The sequence below is a fragment of the Otolemur garnettii genome, unplaced genomic scaffold (genome assembly GCF_000181295.1).
Source record: "Otolemur garnettii isolate 467f Iridium unplaced genomic scaffold, OtoGar3 scaffold00249, whole genome shotgun sequence".
Taxonomy (NCBI): domain Eukaryota; kingdom Metazoa; phylum Chordata; class Mammalia; order Primates; family Galagidae; genus Otolemur; species Otolemur garnettii.
Window position 1 is genome coordinate 387,904 of NW_003852644.1, and position 13,364 is coordinate 401,267.

The following is a 13,364-nucleotide window of genomic DNA, read 5'->3' on the forward strand; positions in this document are numbered from 1 at the left end:
ACAATCTTGAAAAAGAACAAAGCTGAAAGACTCACCCTTCCTGATTTCATAACTTAGCACAAAGCTACAAGAACCAAGGCTGCATGGTACTGGCACAAAGATGGATGTATATATCAATGGAATAGAATTGAGAGTCCAGAAATAAACCCTTCCATCTATGGTCAATTGATTTTTGCCAAGAGTGCCAAGAGCCAGGTGTCCTCAAACTACGGCCCACAGGCCACATGCAGCCCGCCGAGGACATTTATCTAGCCGGCTGGGTGTTTTTGCCGTTCCTGCCTGTCCTGCTTAGCAGCCAACTCATCCTCAGGCCTGAAGTCTGGCCCTCCAATGGTCTGAGGGACAGTGAACTGGCCCACTGTTTAAAAAGTTCAAGGACCCCTGGGCCAAGACCATTTAATGGAAATAATCTCTTTAACAAATGATGTTGGGACAACTGCATATCCACATGCTAAAGAACAAATTTGGACCCCTAAGTTACATCACATACAAAATTAACTCCAAATGGATCATAGACCAAAATTTGACAGCTATGACTATAAAATTCTTAGAAACACAGGTGTAAATATTCCTGCCCATGAATGAGACAATGCTTTCTTATACATAACACTAAAAGCATAAGTGACAAAAGAGAAAAATAGATAAATTGTACTTCACCAAAATTAAACAATTCTTTGCTTCAAAGGACACCATAAAGTAGAGAGGCAGCCCACAGCATAGAAGCTGTGGATTTGCAAATCATATAGCTGATAATTGACTTGTATCTAATAAACAAATATATAAAGAACCAATGCAACTTGATAATTTTTAAAAACCCAATTAAAATTGGGTAAAGGACCTGAATAGACATTTCTCAAAAGACATATACAGTGTGTCATGAGCACGTGAAAATATGCCCAACATCACTAGTATTAGGGAACTGCAAATCAAAACCATAATGAGATCCAATTCACACCTTCTTTGGAGGGCTATAACAAAATAAATATGGAAAATTATAAACTTTTGGAGATAACAGAGAAATTAAACTCTCATGCATTGCTGGCAGGAGATAAACAGTTATGTCCACTTTGGAACACAGCCTGATAGTTCCTCAAAAGGACCATAGACTTATCATACAATTTAGACATTCCACTCCTAGTTATATACCCAAGAGAATGGAAAGCATTTGTCCACACAAATTCTTATACACAAATGTTGATAGCCAAAAAGGCTATCATAATAGCCAAAAAGCAGAGACAACCCAATGTCCATCAATAGATGAATAGATAGGCTCGGCGCCTATAGCTCAACCGGCTGGGGCGCCAGCCACGTACACCTAGGGTGGCGGGTTCAAATCCCCAGCCTGGACCCGCCAAACAACAATGACGGCTGCAACCAAAAAATGGCCGGGCGTTGTGGCGGGCGCCTGTGGTCCCAGCTACTTGGGAGGCGGAGGCAGGAGACTCGCTTGAGCCCAGGAGTTGGAGGTTGCTGTGAGCTGTAATGCCACGGCACTCTACCCAGGGGGACAGCTTGAGGCTCTGTCTCAAAAAAAAGAAAAAAAAATAGATGAATAGATAAACAAAATGTGGCATATCCCTACCACATGTGGGATATTATTCAGCCATAGAAAGAAATGAAATACTGACTCATGTTATAACATGGATGAACTTTGAAAACATTATAGTACGTCGAGGAAGCCAGATACAAAGGACATCAGTTGTGTGATTTATATGAAAGATCAGAAGAGGCAAATCTGTACAAACAGGAAAGAGATTAATTGCTGCCAGGATTTGGGAGAGAGGAGAATGGGGAGTGACTAACTTAGTAGGTACAGGGTTCCTTTTGGGGGTGATGAACATATTCTGGAATAAGATAGTGGTGATAGTTACAAAACTCTGTGAATATTCTAAAAATTATTGAAATGTACTTTAAATTGATGAGTTGTATGATAAATATGTAAATTATATCTCACTACGACCTATGGGACCTTCCTGCACTGTCTTTGGAAGTTCCTGTGAATCTACAATAATTTCAAAAAACAACAAAAAAAAGAAAGACATTGAATAGGCTGGGCTCCATCTGGAGGCCCTGAAAGATTCTGCTTGCAAGCTCGTGCAGGTGTTAGAATTCAGTTCGTTGAAGTTGTGGGACTAGGTCCCCATTTTCTTGGCATGTGACCTTCCTTTCATCTTTGGCCAGCAATGGTAAGCTAAGCCCTTCCCACTAACCTTGCATCTTTCTCATTTCCAATTCTGGCCTCAGCAGGTGGAGCTCTGCTTATGCAGACTAGTATCCGTACATCAACATCCACCGCTTAGCCTTAAACCACATCTGCAAAGTCCCTTGGCCATGTAATGTACTCTATTCACAGGTGTGACATCAGGGCCAAAGGTCATGGGGACCAAAATTCTGCCCACCAGCAGATTATTCTAAAAATTTTTGGGATGTAAAACCCCCATATCGCTCGGCGCCTGCGGCTTGGGTGGCTGGGGCGCCGGGCACATACACCTAGGATGGTGGGTTCGAATCCAGCCCGGACCCGCCAAACAACAATGACGGCTGCAACCGAAAGATGGCCGGGCGTTGTGGCGGGCGCCTGTGGTCCCAGCTGCTTGGGAGGCTGGGGCAGGGGACTCGCTTGAGCCCAGGAGTTGGAGGTTGCTGTGAGCTGTGAAGCCACGGCACTCTGCCCAGGGGGATAGCTTGAGGCTCTGTCTCAAAAATATATATATATATCAGCGAGGAATTGGATGTCGGGGAGGAGAAGGAGGGGGTATGGAATCAAGCTTGGGGCAACTTGGTGGGTGAAGATAACCGTTTCTAAATGAGACAAGGAGCAGGTGTGGGCAGGAGAAGATGGGCTCGATTTGTACCAATGTCCTCCTTGCGGTTGTCCCCTCGGTCTGGGCAGCCATGAGAAGGGCTGAGGTCACCCAGGGAGAGAGTGGCAGGTGGAAAGAGGAGCTGCTGAGGCAGCGGGCCGCGGCGAGGACCTCCTGGGATCTTCCGCCCAAGCTCAGCCTGCTTATTTCTCCTTGGAGCAGCTCCTTTATTCCCTACACCTCCCTGGAAGGAAAGCGGCGAGTCGCTGTGGCCGCCTGCCCCCGCCCTGCGCGCTGGCCGCAACCCGCCGCTAGGGAGCAGTGTCGTCCACACCAAAGGCTTCCCCGCAGGAGAGCGCGCGTATGCGTGTGCGCGCGCGCGCACGGCGTGGGCTCCAAGACCCGCTGGGTTTGAGAGGTGTGCTGACGCGCGGGGACGCGGGTCCCTAAGCGCGACCGCTGCGGGCGCCTCAGGCAGACCCTCGCCTGGGCTCCTAAAAGTCTCGGTGCGGGATGCAGGGAAGCAGGACTTCAGAATCAGGAGGTCGTGCGGGTCGGGCAGCCCCCCGAAAGGACCCCAGTCACCCCAAAGCACCCACCCTCCCTGTTCCGGCTGAGGACCGGATTCTGCCGGGGCTAGCGCTGAGCCCTGTGGCTGCACATGCTGCCCTAGAGGCTGGGGGCGGAGTTGAATCTTCTCCGGAGAAAGGTCAAGCGGGTCACTTACCTGGCCCCAACCTCAGGCCCAGCACTATCGACGCCACCTCTCCAGAATTGAAATTCACAGCAAAATACACAACTACTGAATAACTGCGCTCAGGTCCCAGAAATAAGCTGCCCTTTCTAAGGGGTGACAGGAATATCCTCCCTGCTTCCTGTTGCTATGGTTTCCACTCAGCTACCAGGCAGCCTGTTGCGGAGGAAGCCCTTTTCGGCAATGGGATGCTGGTGCCGGTTGGGTGTGCAGCTGGAAAGCTGCCCGAGGAGGGAGAAGGGCGGGAAAAAATCTGGGGCCCAGACCTCCACCCAGCCAGGGGGGTGAGTGCCAGGGCATCACATACTCCTTGCGCACCTGGATCCAAAGGGCATGGAAGAAAGTCTACCCAGACAACGTGGACAGATGCTGAAGCCAACACAGGAGCGGATAGAACCCACTGTTGCTCTGGATGCTAGGCACAGGTTTTCAGGACCCAGGAGCCCCTCTTGTCTAGAGACTGAGTGCAGAGGTTGTCTTCCTAGGAGGTCCTGAGCCGGCACAGCACAACACATGCAGAAGAGCCTAGAAAATTGCTAGTGAGTCTGAGTTCAAGCCCCATGGCTGCAGCTTCCCTGTTGGGCCCAGTGCATTCTCCACAGGCCAGGAAACTCCTGGTAGCTCTGCCTACCCAGCAGCCTGCCACACTCCCAAGAAAGCAGTGAACAAGGATCTGAGCCCCTCTGGCCTGGAAACATTCAGACTGCACTTGTGCCCACTCAGGGACTCCCTGGCAGCCCAGCCTCCTAGCCTCAGTTAGTGGAAAGTGTTTTCTGTGGTCTGGAGGAGGCACAAACCAACCTCGCTCTGCTTTTGAAAGGAGAGGGCCAGCTGGGGTGCTGCCTGTCTGGCCCCACATCCCTGCTCTGCCCCATCTAAAGGGGCAAAGAGGGTGAATTGGAGTCTGACCCCAGGCTGGGCACAGAGCCTGGGAGTGGGGATCACACCTGGGCCTGCAGCCCCTCCATTACTTCCTGGGGTTTGCTGGCCATTCCAGACCTTTCCTGTTGGTGTAATTCATGACAGGGTTTGTTTACACCAGTCACTGTGTATCGGGGCACCTCCCCCCACTCCTAGCCATTAACTTTCTGGGCTTTTTTGGTGATTAAAATTCAGCCCAGACTCATATCCCATTGGAAGCCTTCCCTCCCCATCCTCAAAACTGGAATAGACTGGAATGGAAGAGAGGTGGCCTGATCTTACTCCCTCCCCTGCCAGCCCCCACTCCCTGGGCTGATTCAGGCAAAACTCACCTATGTCAAGGTCGGGACTGGGTGAGGGGGCCACATCTTTGCCTGAGTTTGCTGATGCCGACCAATGGGGTCACTCCTTTCCTGGGGTAGGGTCCCTCCTTGTAAGAGGCCCCAGTGTCTACAGCCCCATGCTTAGTGCTCCAAAGTGCCCACCTTTTCCTTCCAGTAAGTCCCCTGCCTTCAGAAACTTCAGGAATCCAGTATGCACTCCTATTCCCAAGGGTACTCTCCCTAGAACATTCTTCCACAGCCTACTCACTGCTCGGAAGGCAGCCTGGAGCAGGGCCTGCCTGGAGAGCAAAGGGGCCTTCTCCCCAAGTGACACTCTTTGAACTACCCCATCACTGGGCTGGGCCTTACCCCCTCTCCTCATGAAATTGTCAACAGAATGTGGGGGCCAGAATGAGGTGCACACCTTGCCCTTCATAGTTGACAATGTTGGAGCCAGTGCTGAAGGACTTGGGCAGAGTGTCTGGCTTGCGCCCTCAAAGCCAAAGGACAGGCAGGAACAAGTTGGAGCTGCTAGCCCACTGCCTAGGTGGTGTGGGTCCTATTCTGAGAGCTCACAGCGGCCTCTAAGCCAGCAGCTCTGTCTGTGACTACAGCAGGGCTGAATTTTCTCCCAACTTTTTGCCATTTTATGGATTAAAAAATAAAACCAAACAAAGCATTCCTCTAAGGGCAGCCTGCTTCCATCAGCTGCTCTACTGGTTAACAGTGGACAGTAAGGCATTAACTCGCTCCTCCGCCCACAGGAAGGAAGTGGGACTCCTGCCCCCAGGGGGGCCCAGACCTTGGGTCCAGAAGCCAAGATGAATGGGAAAGGCACTTAGCACATTTGCAACATCCTTGTCTTTGTCCCGTTCTATTTTCTCTCCTCTGGAGCACTTAAGAACATTTTTAGCTTTGGTAACAAGGCCTTTCTCTACAGTATACGTTATTAAGGTATGCCATACTCAGGCATGTGTGTGTCCTGATGCAGTTTTCCTGCATCATGTAGATAAACATAAAACACAGTGAGGGTGCCACCACAGCACCTCGCTTCCCTCTTCTAACAGACCCGAGTATGGCAGCCACAGGGGCTGACAGGCCACTCTATCTTAACTGCTTCAGTGTTGGGGCAAGTCCAGAGTTAGACACGGCTACTTTTGAGGGAAGAAGATGAAAAAGAGCTCCCAGGAGAGGAAGCAACTCCTAACCCAGCTGAGGAGACAGAAGGGCCTTCAGTGAATTGGTTTCAAAGTGCTTAATATCTCTTAATCAGGCAAATTGATCATTAGAGGACTGATTAAGCAGAGCTGCTGTTAGAATAAACTGTGAAAATAAACTCCCTTCATTTGAATTCCAAATTCAGGCTTGGAGGTGACCTGGTAATGAGGTGAACTGGTCATTATGCAAACTGGCTGCAGGTGGATGGGGCTGCGCATGTAGCTGGTGGGCGGACATAACCTTGAGTCTTCTCTCCTCCAAGAGTGGGGGTGCTTGGCCTTGACTCCAAGCAGGGACCCCAAGGGGGCAGCATGAATGTTCCCAGCACTAAACACCAAGGTGGCCCAGGCACAGAGGCTGTTCAGGGCCCAGAATGAGCCACTTAGTTCCAGATTGGAAGGAGTGAGGGATAGGGGGATAGGGTCCCAGGGGAGAGATGTGAGGAATATTTGAGTTTACCAATGAGTGCAGAAGCCTAGACCTCCCAGTGAGTACTGGCTGTGACCAGGGACGGCAAGGATGGGAGCCAGGCCTTGGGACCCAGATTCTCCCCTCACTCTTTACCTGGAGGAGTCACCAGGGCCTGCTGAGGACTTTTGAGGTTTCTCAGCCTCAGCAAGGTCACAGTGCCTTCTACATGTAATTTAACAGAACTTTTACTTCTGAAAATTGTCTTTACTGAATACTGAGTAGACACGAAAGAATATTTCCAAAACATGTATAAATGGGGTGGCACCTGTGGCTCAAAGGAGTAGGGCGCTGGCCCCATATGCCAGAGGTGGCGGGTTCAAACCCAGCCCCAGCCAAAAACTTTTATACAAAAAATGTATAGGCTCGGCGCCTATAGCTCAACCGGCTAAGGCGCCAGCCACGTACACCTAAGGTGGCGGGTTGGAATCCCCAGCCTGGACCCGCCAAACAACAATGACGGCTGCAACCAAAAAAAAAAAAATAGCCGGGCGTTGTGGCGGGCGCCTGTGGTCCCAGCTACTTGGGAGACTGAGGCAGGAGACTCGCTTGAGCCCAGGAGTTGGAGGTTGCTGTGAGCTGTAATGCCACGGCACGCTACCCAGGGGGGACAGCTTGAGGCTCTGTCTCAAAAAAAAAAAAAAAAACAAAAAATGTATAAATGTAAAGAACAATGCAGTGAGCCTCTGTGTACTCACCACCCAGCTTCAGAGAAAGAAGGAAACTTGAGTGACCCTTCTCCTGGCACCAACATCTCCCACCACCACTTAAGAGGTGACCTCGTCCATGAATTTTGCATTTACCACTCCTGTGTTTTTCTCTGTAGTTTCACCACCTTTATTTGCATCCCCAAACAATATAATTTTTGAGCTTTGTCTGTTTTGAACTTTGGTATCATACTGTCTGCATTATTCTGCAAGCTGGTTTTCAATGAACACGATATTTCCAAGACTCCGTAATAGCTGCAGTCCATGGGTCCTCTGGGCTTTCTGTTCCATTGTGAAATGAAACTACAATTGCTCTATGTGTTGCTTGCCTGTTGATGCTTGAATTGTTCCCATCTGTTTGTGCTATTGCAAGTGTCCCATCACCCAGAGCCAGTTTCTCTAAGGATCACCGTCAGGAGAAATCTCTGGGCCACAGGAATGAGGCACCTGCAGCTTGGCTCAGTAATGACAAACTGTTTTCCCAAATGGCTGCACCAGCCACTGCATATACCAACACTTGATGTCACCACTCTTTATTTTCCATATGGACAACCAATTTTCCCAGCATAACTTATTGAAAAAAATCCTCTTCCTGGCTGGGTGCCCATAGCTCTGTGGTTAGAGCACTGGCCACATGCTCCAGGGCTGGTGGGTTTGAACCAAGTTCAGGCTTGCTAAACAAAAAAATAGTGGGGTATTGTGGCAGGTGCCTGTAGTCTCAGCTACTCAGGAGGCTGAGGCAAGAGAATCACTTGAGCCCAAGAGTTTGAGGTTGCTGTGAGCTGTGATGCCATAGCACTCTACCCACGGTGACATAGTGAGAAAAAAAGAAACAAAACGAAAAAATCCTCTTCCTTTTCTAAACTGCAATGCCAAATTTGTCAGATATGGAGTTTGTACACTTTTCTGGATTCTGTCTTCTGTCCCATTGGTCTGTCTGTCCTTGTCATGATACCATACCATCTTAACTATGACACCTTTATAATAATTCTTAGAATCTACTAAAGCAACTCCTTCCTCTTCCTCCTTCTTTATCAGTGCCTTAGCTATGGCCTTTTGCTCTTCAATAGAAATGTAATGAGCAGACCACCTTGTCAGCCTCAATTTTAAAAACAGCATCTAAATTACAATTCCATTCAATCTATAAATCAAATTGGGAATAATCAGCATGTTCAAAACATTGGTTTTCTGGAGAATTCTGGGTAGCCGAGGTAACAGAAACCATGTAAATCTGAACTTTTGACATAGTTTTCAAACAAAAAGCAATTTTAAAAAATAAGCACAAATAAAACCACATAAAACCCATATCATCAACATAACCAGAAGACAACGTTATTGGGACTTTGAAGTCCTTAGTTCAGATAAAGTCACAGGAATGGGTGAATAGATCCTCAAATGAGACACACACAGAAACAAATGAAGCAAACTGTGTATCAAATAGAAACACACCTGCCCTGAAGGGGAGAAAAAGCACTAACCTCAACAACTTGAACTTGAACCCAGCACTGGGACTATATGCCTCAAGCTAAAGACAAGATAGAGCTAGAAAGAACCCAGAACTCTAGAGAGTGGTTTTCTTCTTTGCAGAGACATGAGTTGGCATTTCTAAAACCGCTTTTTGAGTATTCTAACATACATAAATATATTGTGAATCATGGGAACCAATTATGTCAGTGAAAGAGAGAGCAGTTACAAGTAAGCAAGTCAGAAGAGATCTGGAATGAACCTGATGGTGCAGGATTGGAACTAGAAGTGTCAGTGTGAACTCGGGTCATAAACAGACACAGGTATGTGGGAGTGTACATACATCCAAACATAAGTGTGTGTGCATCCATGTCTGCATATGTGTGTATTGTGTGTGTGTGATATCCTAATAGGTTTCTAAGTGCCAATATCCACTCAAAATGAACAAGGGATCCTAGGAGAAATGGCTGGTTTCAGGAACAGGGGACAGGGAAAGTCAAGATGAGCCAAGAACAGAAAGTAAGAAATCCATGAGTTAATATTGATTAAAAATAAATAAATGTAGTCCTTTGTTACATTAAGGCATTTTAGTCAATGACAGACTGCATAGATGACAGTGGCCCCATAGGATTATAATGTCATATTTTTACTATGCCTCTTCTATGTTTAACCATAGACCTAGACCCACAGATCCTTACCATTGTGTCACAGTTGCCTGTAGTGTTCCACACAGTTGCATGCCATGCAGGTGTGTAGCCCAGAAGCAGTTGGCTGTACCACACAGCCTAGGGGTGCAGTGGGCTGTACCACCTAGGTTTCCGTGCATGCCCTCTTGATGGTTATATCGCCACCAAATCACCTGAGCACATGTTTCTCAGAACAGATCCCCATTGTTGAGCAATGCACAACTGTAGATGAGAGAGAAGGGAAGCTCTTCTTCACAGTAGAAGCCAAAGAATAAATGGAGAAAAGAGAATGGAAATAGAAAAATTATCACTTAGCAGCCATCATAGTAATGATTGTTTCCAGCAAAAAAAAAAAAAAAATCAATGGATGAAAAAATATCCCCTTCCCCCACTGCTTTGCAAGGCTGGTACAGATTGCTGAGCAACAGGCTATTAATATAGTCTCAAAATATCTCCTCACAAAGGGAAAATAATGGCAACTAGACAGTGAAGACACCTGGAAGACACCATCTTAACCAAGTGATCAAACATTGCCAGTAATGGAACATACGCACTGAAAAGGACACGGTGTAATTTATACACCATACGCTTCACCGTTGCACATACACACCTGTAAGTGCAATTGCTTAGTCATGTGGGAACTCTATTTTAAAATTTTAAGAAACTGCCAAATTTTTCCAAAGCGGTTACACCCTGTTACATTCCCACCAATAATGTGTCCAGGTTTCAATTTCTCCATATGCTCACCAACACTTGGGATTGTCTGTCTTTTTGATTATAGCCATCTTAGTATGCATCAGTACCTCATGGTGGTTTTGAGTTGCATTTCTCTAAAGACTAGTAATACTGGCTCAGCGCCTGTAGCTCAAGCGGCTAAGGCGCCAGCCACATACACTGGAGCTGGCGGATTCAAATCCTGCCCGGGCATGCCAAACAACAATGACAACTACAACCAAAAATAGCTGGGTGTTGTGGTGGGTGTCTGTAGTCCCAGCTACATGGGAGGCTGAGGCAAAAGAATCACTTAAGGCCAAGAGGTTGGGCTTAAGGTTGAGGTTGCTGTGAGCTGTGATGCTACGGCACTCTACCCAGGGTGACAGCTTGAGAGTCCATCTCAAACAACAAAAAAAAAAGACTAGTAATATTGAGCATCTTTTCAGGTACTCATTGGCCACTTGTACATCTTATTTGAAGAAATACCTATTCAAATCCTTTATTGATTTTTAATTGGGTCATTTGTTTGTATCGTGGGATTATGAGGGTTCTTTATATTACTGTAAATACAAATTCCTTAACCAATATATAATTTGCATATATATAACCGATACATAACTTTATCTCATTCTATAGGTTGTCTTTTCACTCTCTTGATAGTCACATGTGCAGCACAGAACTGTTTAATTTTGATAAAGTCCAACTTATCTATTTTATCTTTTGTCACTTGTGCTTTTGTTGTCATGTCTAAGAAACCATCACCTGATGCAACATCATAAAGATTTAGGCCTATGTTCTCTTCTAAGAAATTTATAATTTTAGTGCTTACATTTAAGTCTTTGGTCCATTTTGAATGTGTTTTTACATATGGTATGGGGTAAGGGTCCAAATTCATTCTTGTACATATGAATATCCAGTTGACCTAGCACTACTTGTTAGAGAGACTGTTCCTTCTCCCATTGGTCTTGGCACCACTGGGAAAGAATCAATCAATTGACCTTAGATGTATGAGTTTATGTCTGGACTCTCAATTCTATTCCATTGCTATTTGAGTCTGTCCCTATTGCAATACCACACGGTCTTGATTACAATAGCTTATTTTACAGTTTGTATTTGGCAATTCCAGTATCTGCAGATATTGGTCTTTTTCTGCTGTCTGCTGTTTCTGCTGCTTTTCATTCATATTACATTCTCTCCTCATACACCTACTTATTTTTATTATTTGCTGAGCATTATAAATGCAAAAATGTCTATAGTAATAACTCTTCCAAAGAAGATTCCACTTGGCTCTGCCAGTTTCTGAGGACACAGCCATCTGAGGTCACCTTTATCTAGTTTGGGGTACTGACAAGATTTTTATCTTTTTAGCTAGCTAAAGTACCGAAAGAGTTTCTATTTCTGGGTCACCTTTACTCCTAGGAAACAGCCCTTATGATCCCACCCCAAATGAGAAAGGTTTGATAGGGTACTCCCAGTGTCTGTCCTTCTAGCCCCATGTAGCTGTCAAAAGCCCTATCCAGCCCATAACCCACTCATTCTGAACCCACAAACACCCACGGGCAGTAAGCAGCTGCAGGCTCTAGCCTGACCTCCCTAGGTTCCCATATTCTGGACCCTGGCCTGGAAATTCAATTCTTCATTCCTTTTTTTCTCTCTGATGCCTCTAAGCACATGATTCTTCTATTTGCCCAGCTTTTCTAATTGCCCTCATTAGGAAGGAGGCATGAATTAACTAATTTATTATTACCAGAAGTGGAAGTCCTTCATTGAATGTTTAAGTTCCATTATCTTATTTTTGACTTTTAGAAGTAGTATTGGGTTCGCTTTCATATATACTTTATTGTTTTTATAAAATGCTTCCCATTATGATATTTTTAATCTCCTCTTTGGTTTCTCTTAACATATTAAACATAGTGATTTTATACTCTGTAGCTGATAATTTCAACATTTGCAGTCTGTAAGAGTTTCATTCTGCTGGCATTCACTCCTGGGGCTGTGTTTCCTTTTTTACTTGCATGTTTGGGGTTTTGACTGAATATTTTTCCTTCTCAAAACTTCACAGAGGGAATGCCTTGAGACCTAGGTATGGGTGGTCCCCTCTGGAGAAGATGTGCATCGCCTTCTGACAGTTTTCTGGGAACACTCCAACCCAGAACCATTTCAAACTAAATTCATGCACAGGGCGGGGACAGGGAGGAGGTGTTTCCACAATCCATGAGGCCATGTAAACTGAAGTGAAGCTCAGCAGGGTATACAAACTCCCTCAGGATGCTAGATGGCCTCAGTGTTCTGGTTACTTCTCTGAGTTCCTGCTTTGACTTCATTTTTGGACTTTAGGGATTCCTTACTTTTTCAAATCATCTCATTGGTGTATTTACAAAGGTTATGTTAAAATACTTTATTTAGCATTTTTGGTCATTTTCATCAGAAGGATCATTCAGGGCATCCAGTCTATAATACCAATGACAACAGAAATCAACCTTTACCTTTTGAAATGTCAGAAAACTTAGATGCATGCTAACATAAAATAGCCTCTTCCTTGGTTTTCTGATTGCAAAAGTTGGGGAACATTCACCAAAGAGCAATCTCTCTCTCTCACTCTTGGTTTTTTTGTTTGTTTATTTGTTTGCAGTTTTTGGCCAGGGCTGGGATTGAACCCACCACCTCAGGCATATGGGGCCGGCGCCTTATTTCATTGAGCCACAGGCACTGCGCACTGTTACTCTTGGTTTTTGTTGAGGGATAACCTCGCATTTACTTTTGTAGATATTTTTCCCAATAATAATTATACATTTACTTATTAGATACATCATTAAACAGCTATCTTCCCAGTAGATATTAACAGGCACTACGTCTGTTATATTTTCTCCTCTATCAATTAGGATTAGATTCAGCTACACAGATGACAAAAAAACTCATAAGAATTAGGGCCTAGCCAAGGTAGACATTTATTTGTGTCATGAATTAATGAAGTCCGAAAAGAAAGCATTCACAGACTCGGCACCTGTAGCTCAGCAGCTAGGGCACCAGCCACATACACCTGAGTTGGTGGGTTTGAATCCAGCCCCAGCCTGCCAAACAACAATGACAACCCTAACCAAAAAATAGCCAGGCATTGTGGCAGGCGCCTGTAATCCCAGCTACTTGGGAGGCTGAGGCAAGAGAATCGCTTAAGCCTAAGAATTGGAAGTTGCAGTGAGCTATGATGCCACAGCACTCTACTCAGGGTGACAGCTTGAGACTCTATCTCAAAAAAAAAAAAAAAAAATTCAGATCTAGCATAGACATCTCACCAAATCACAAGA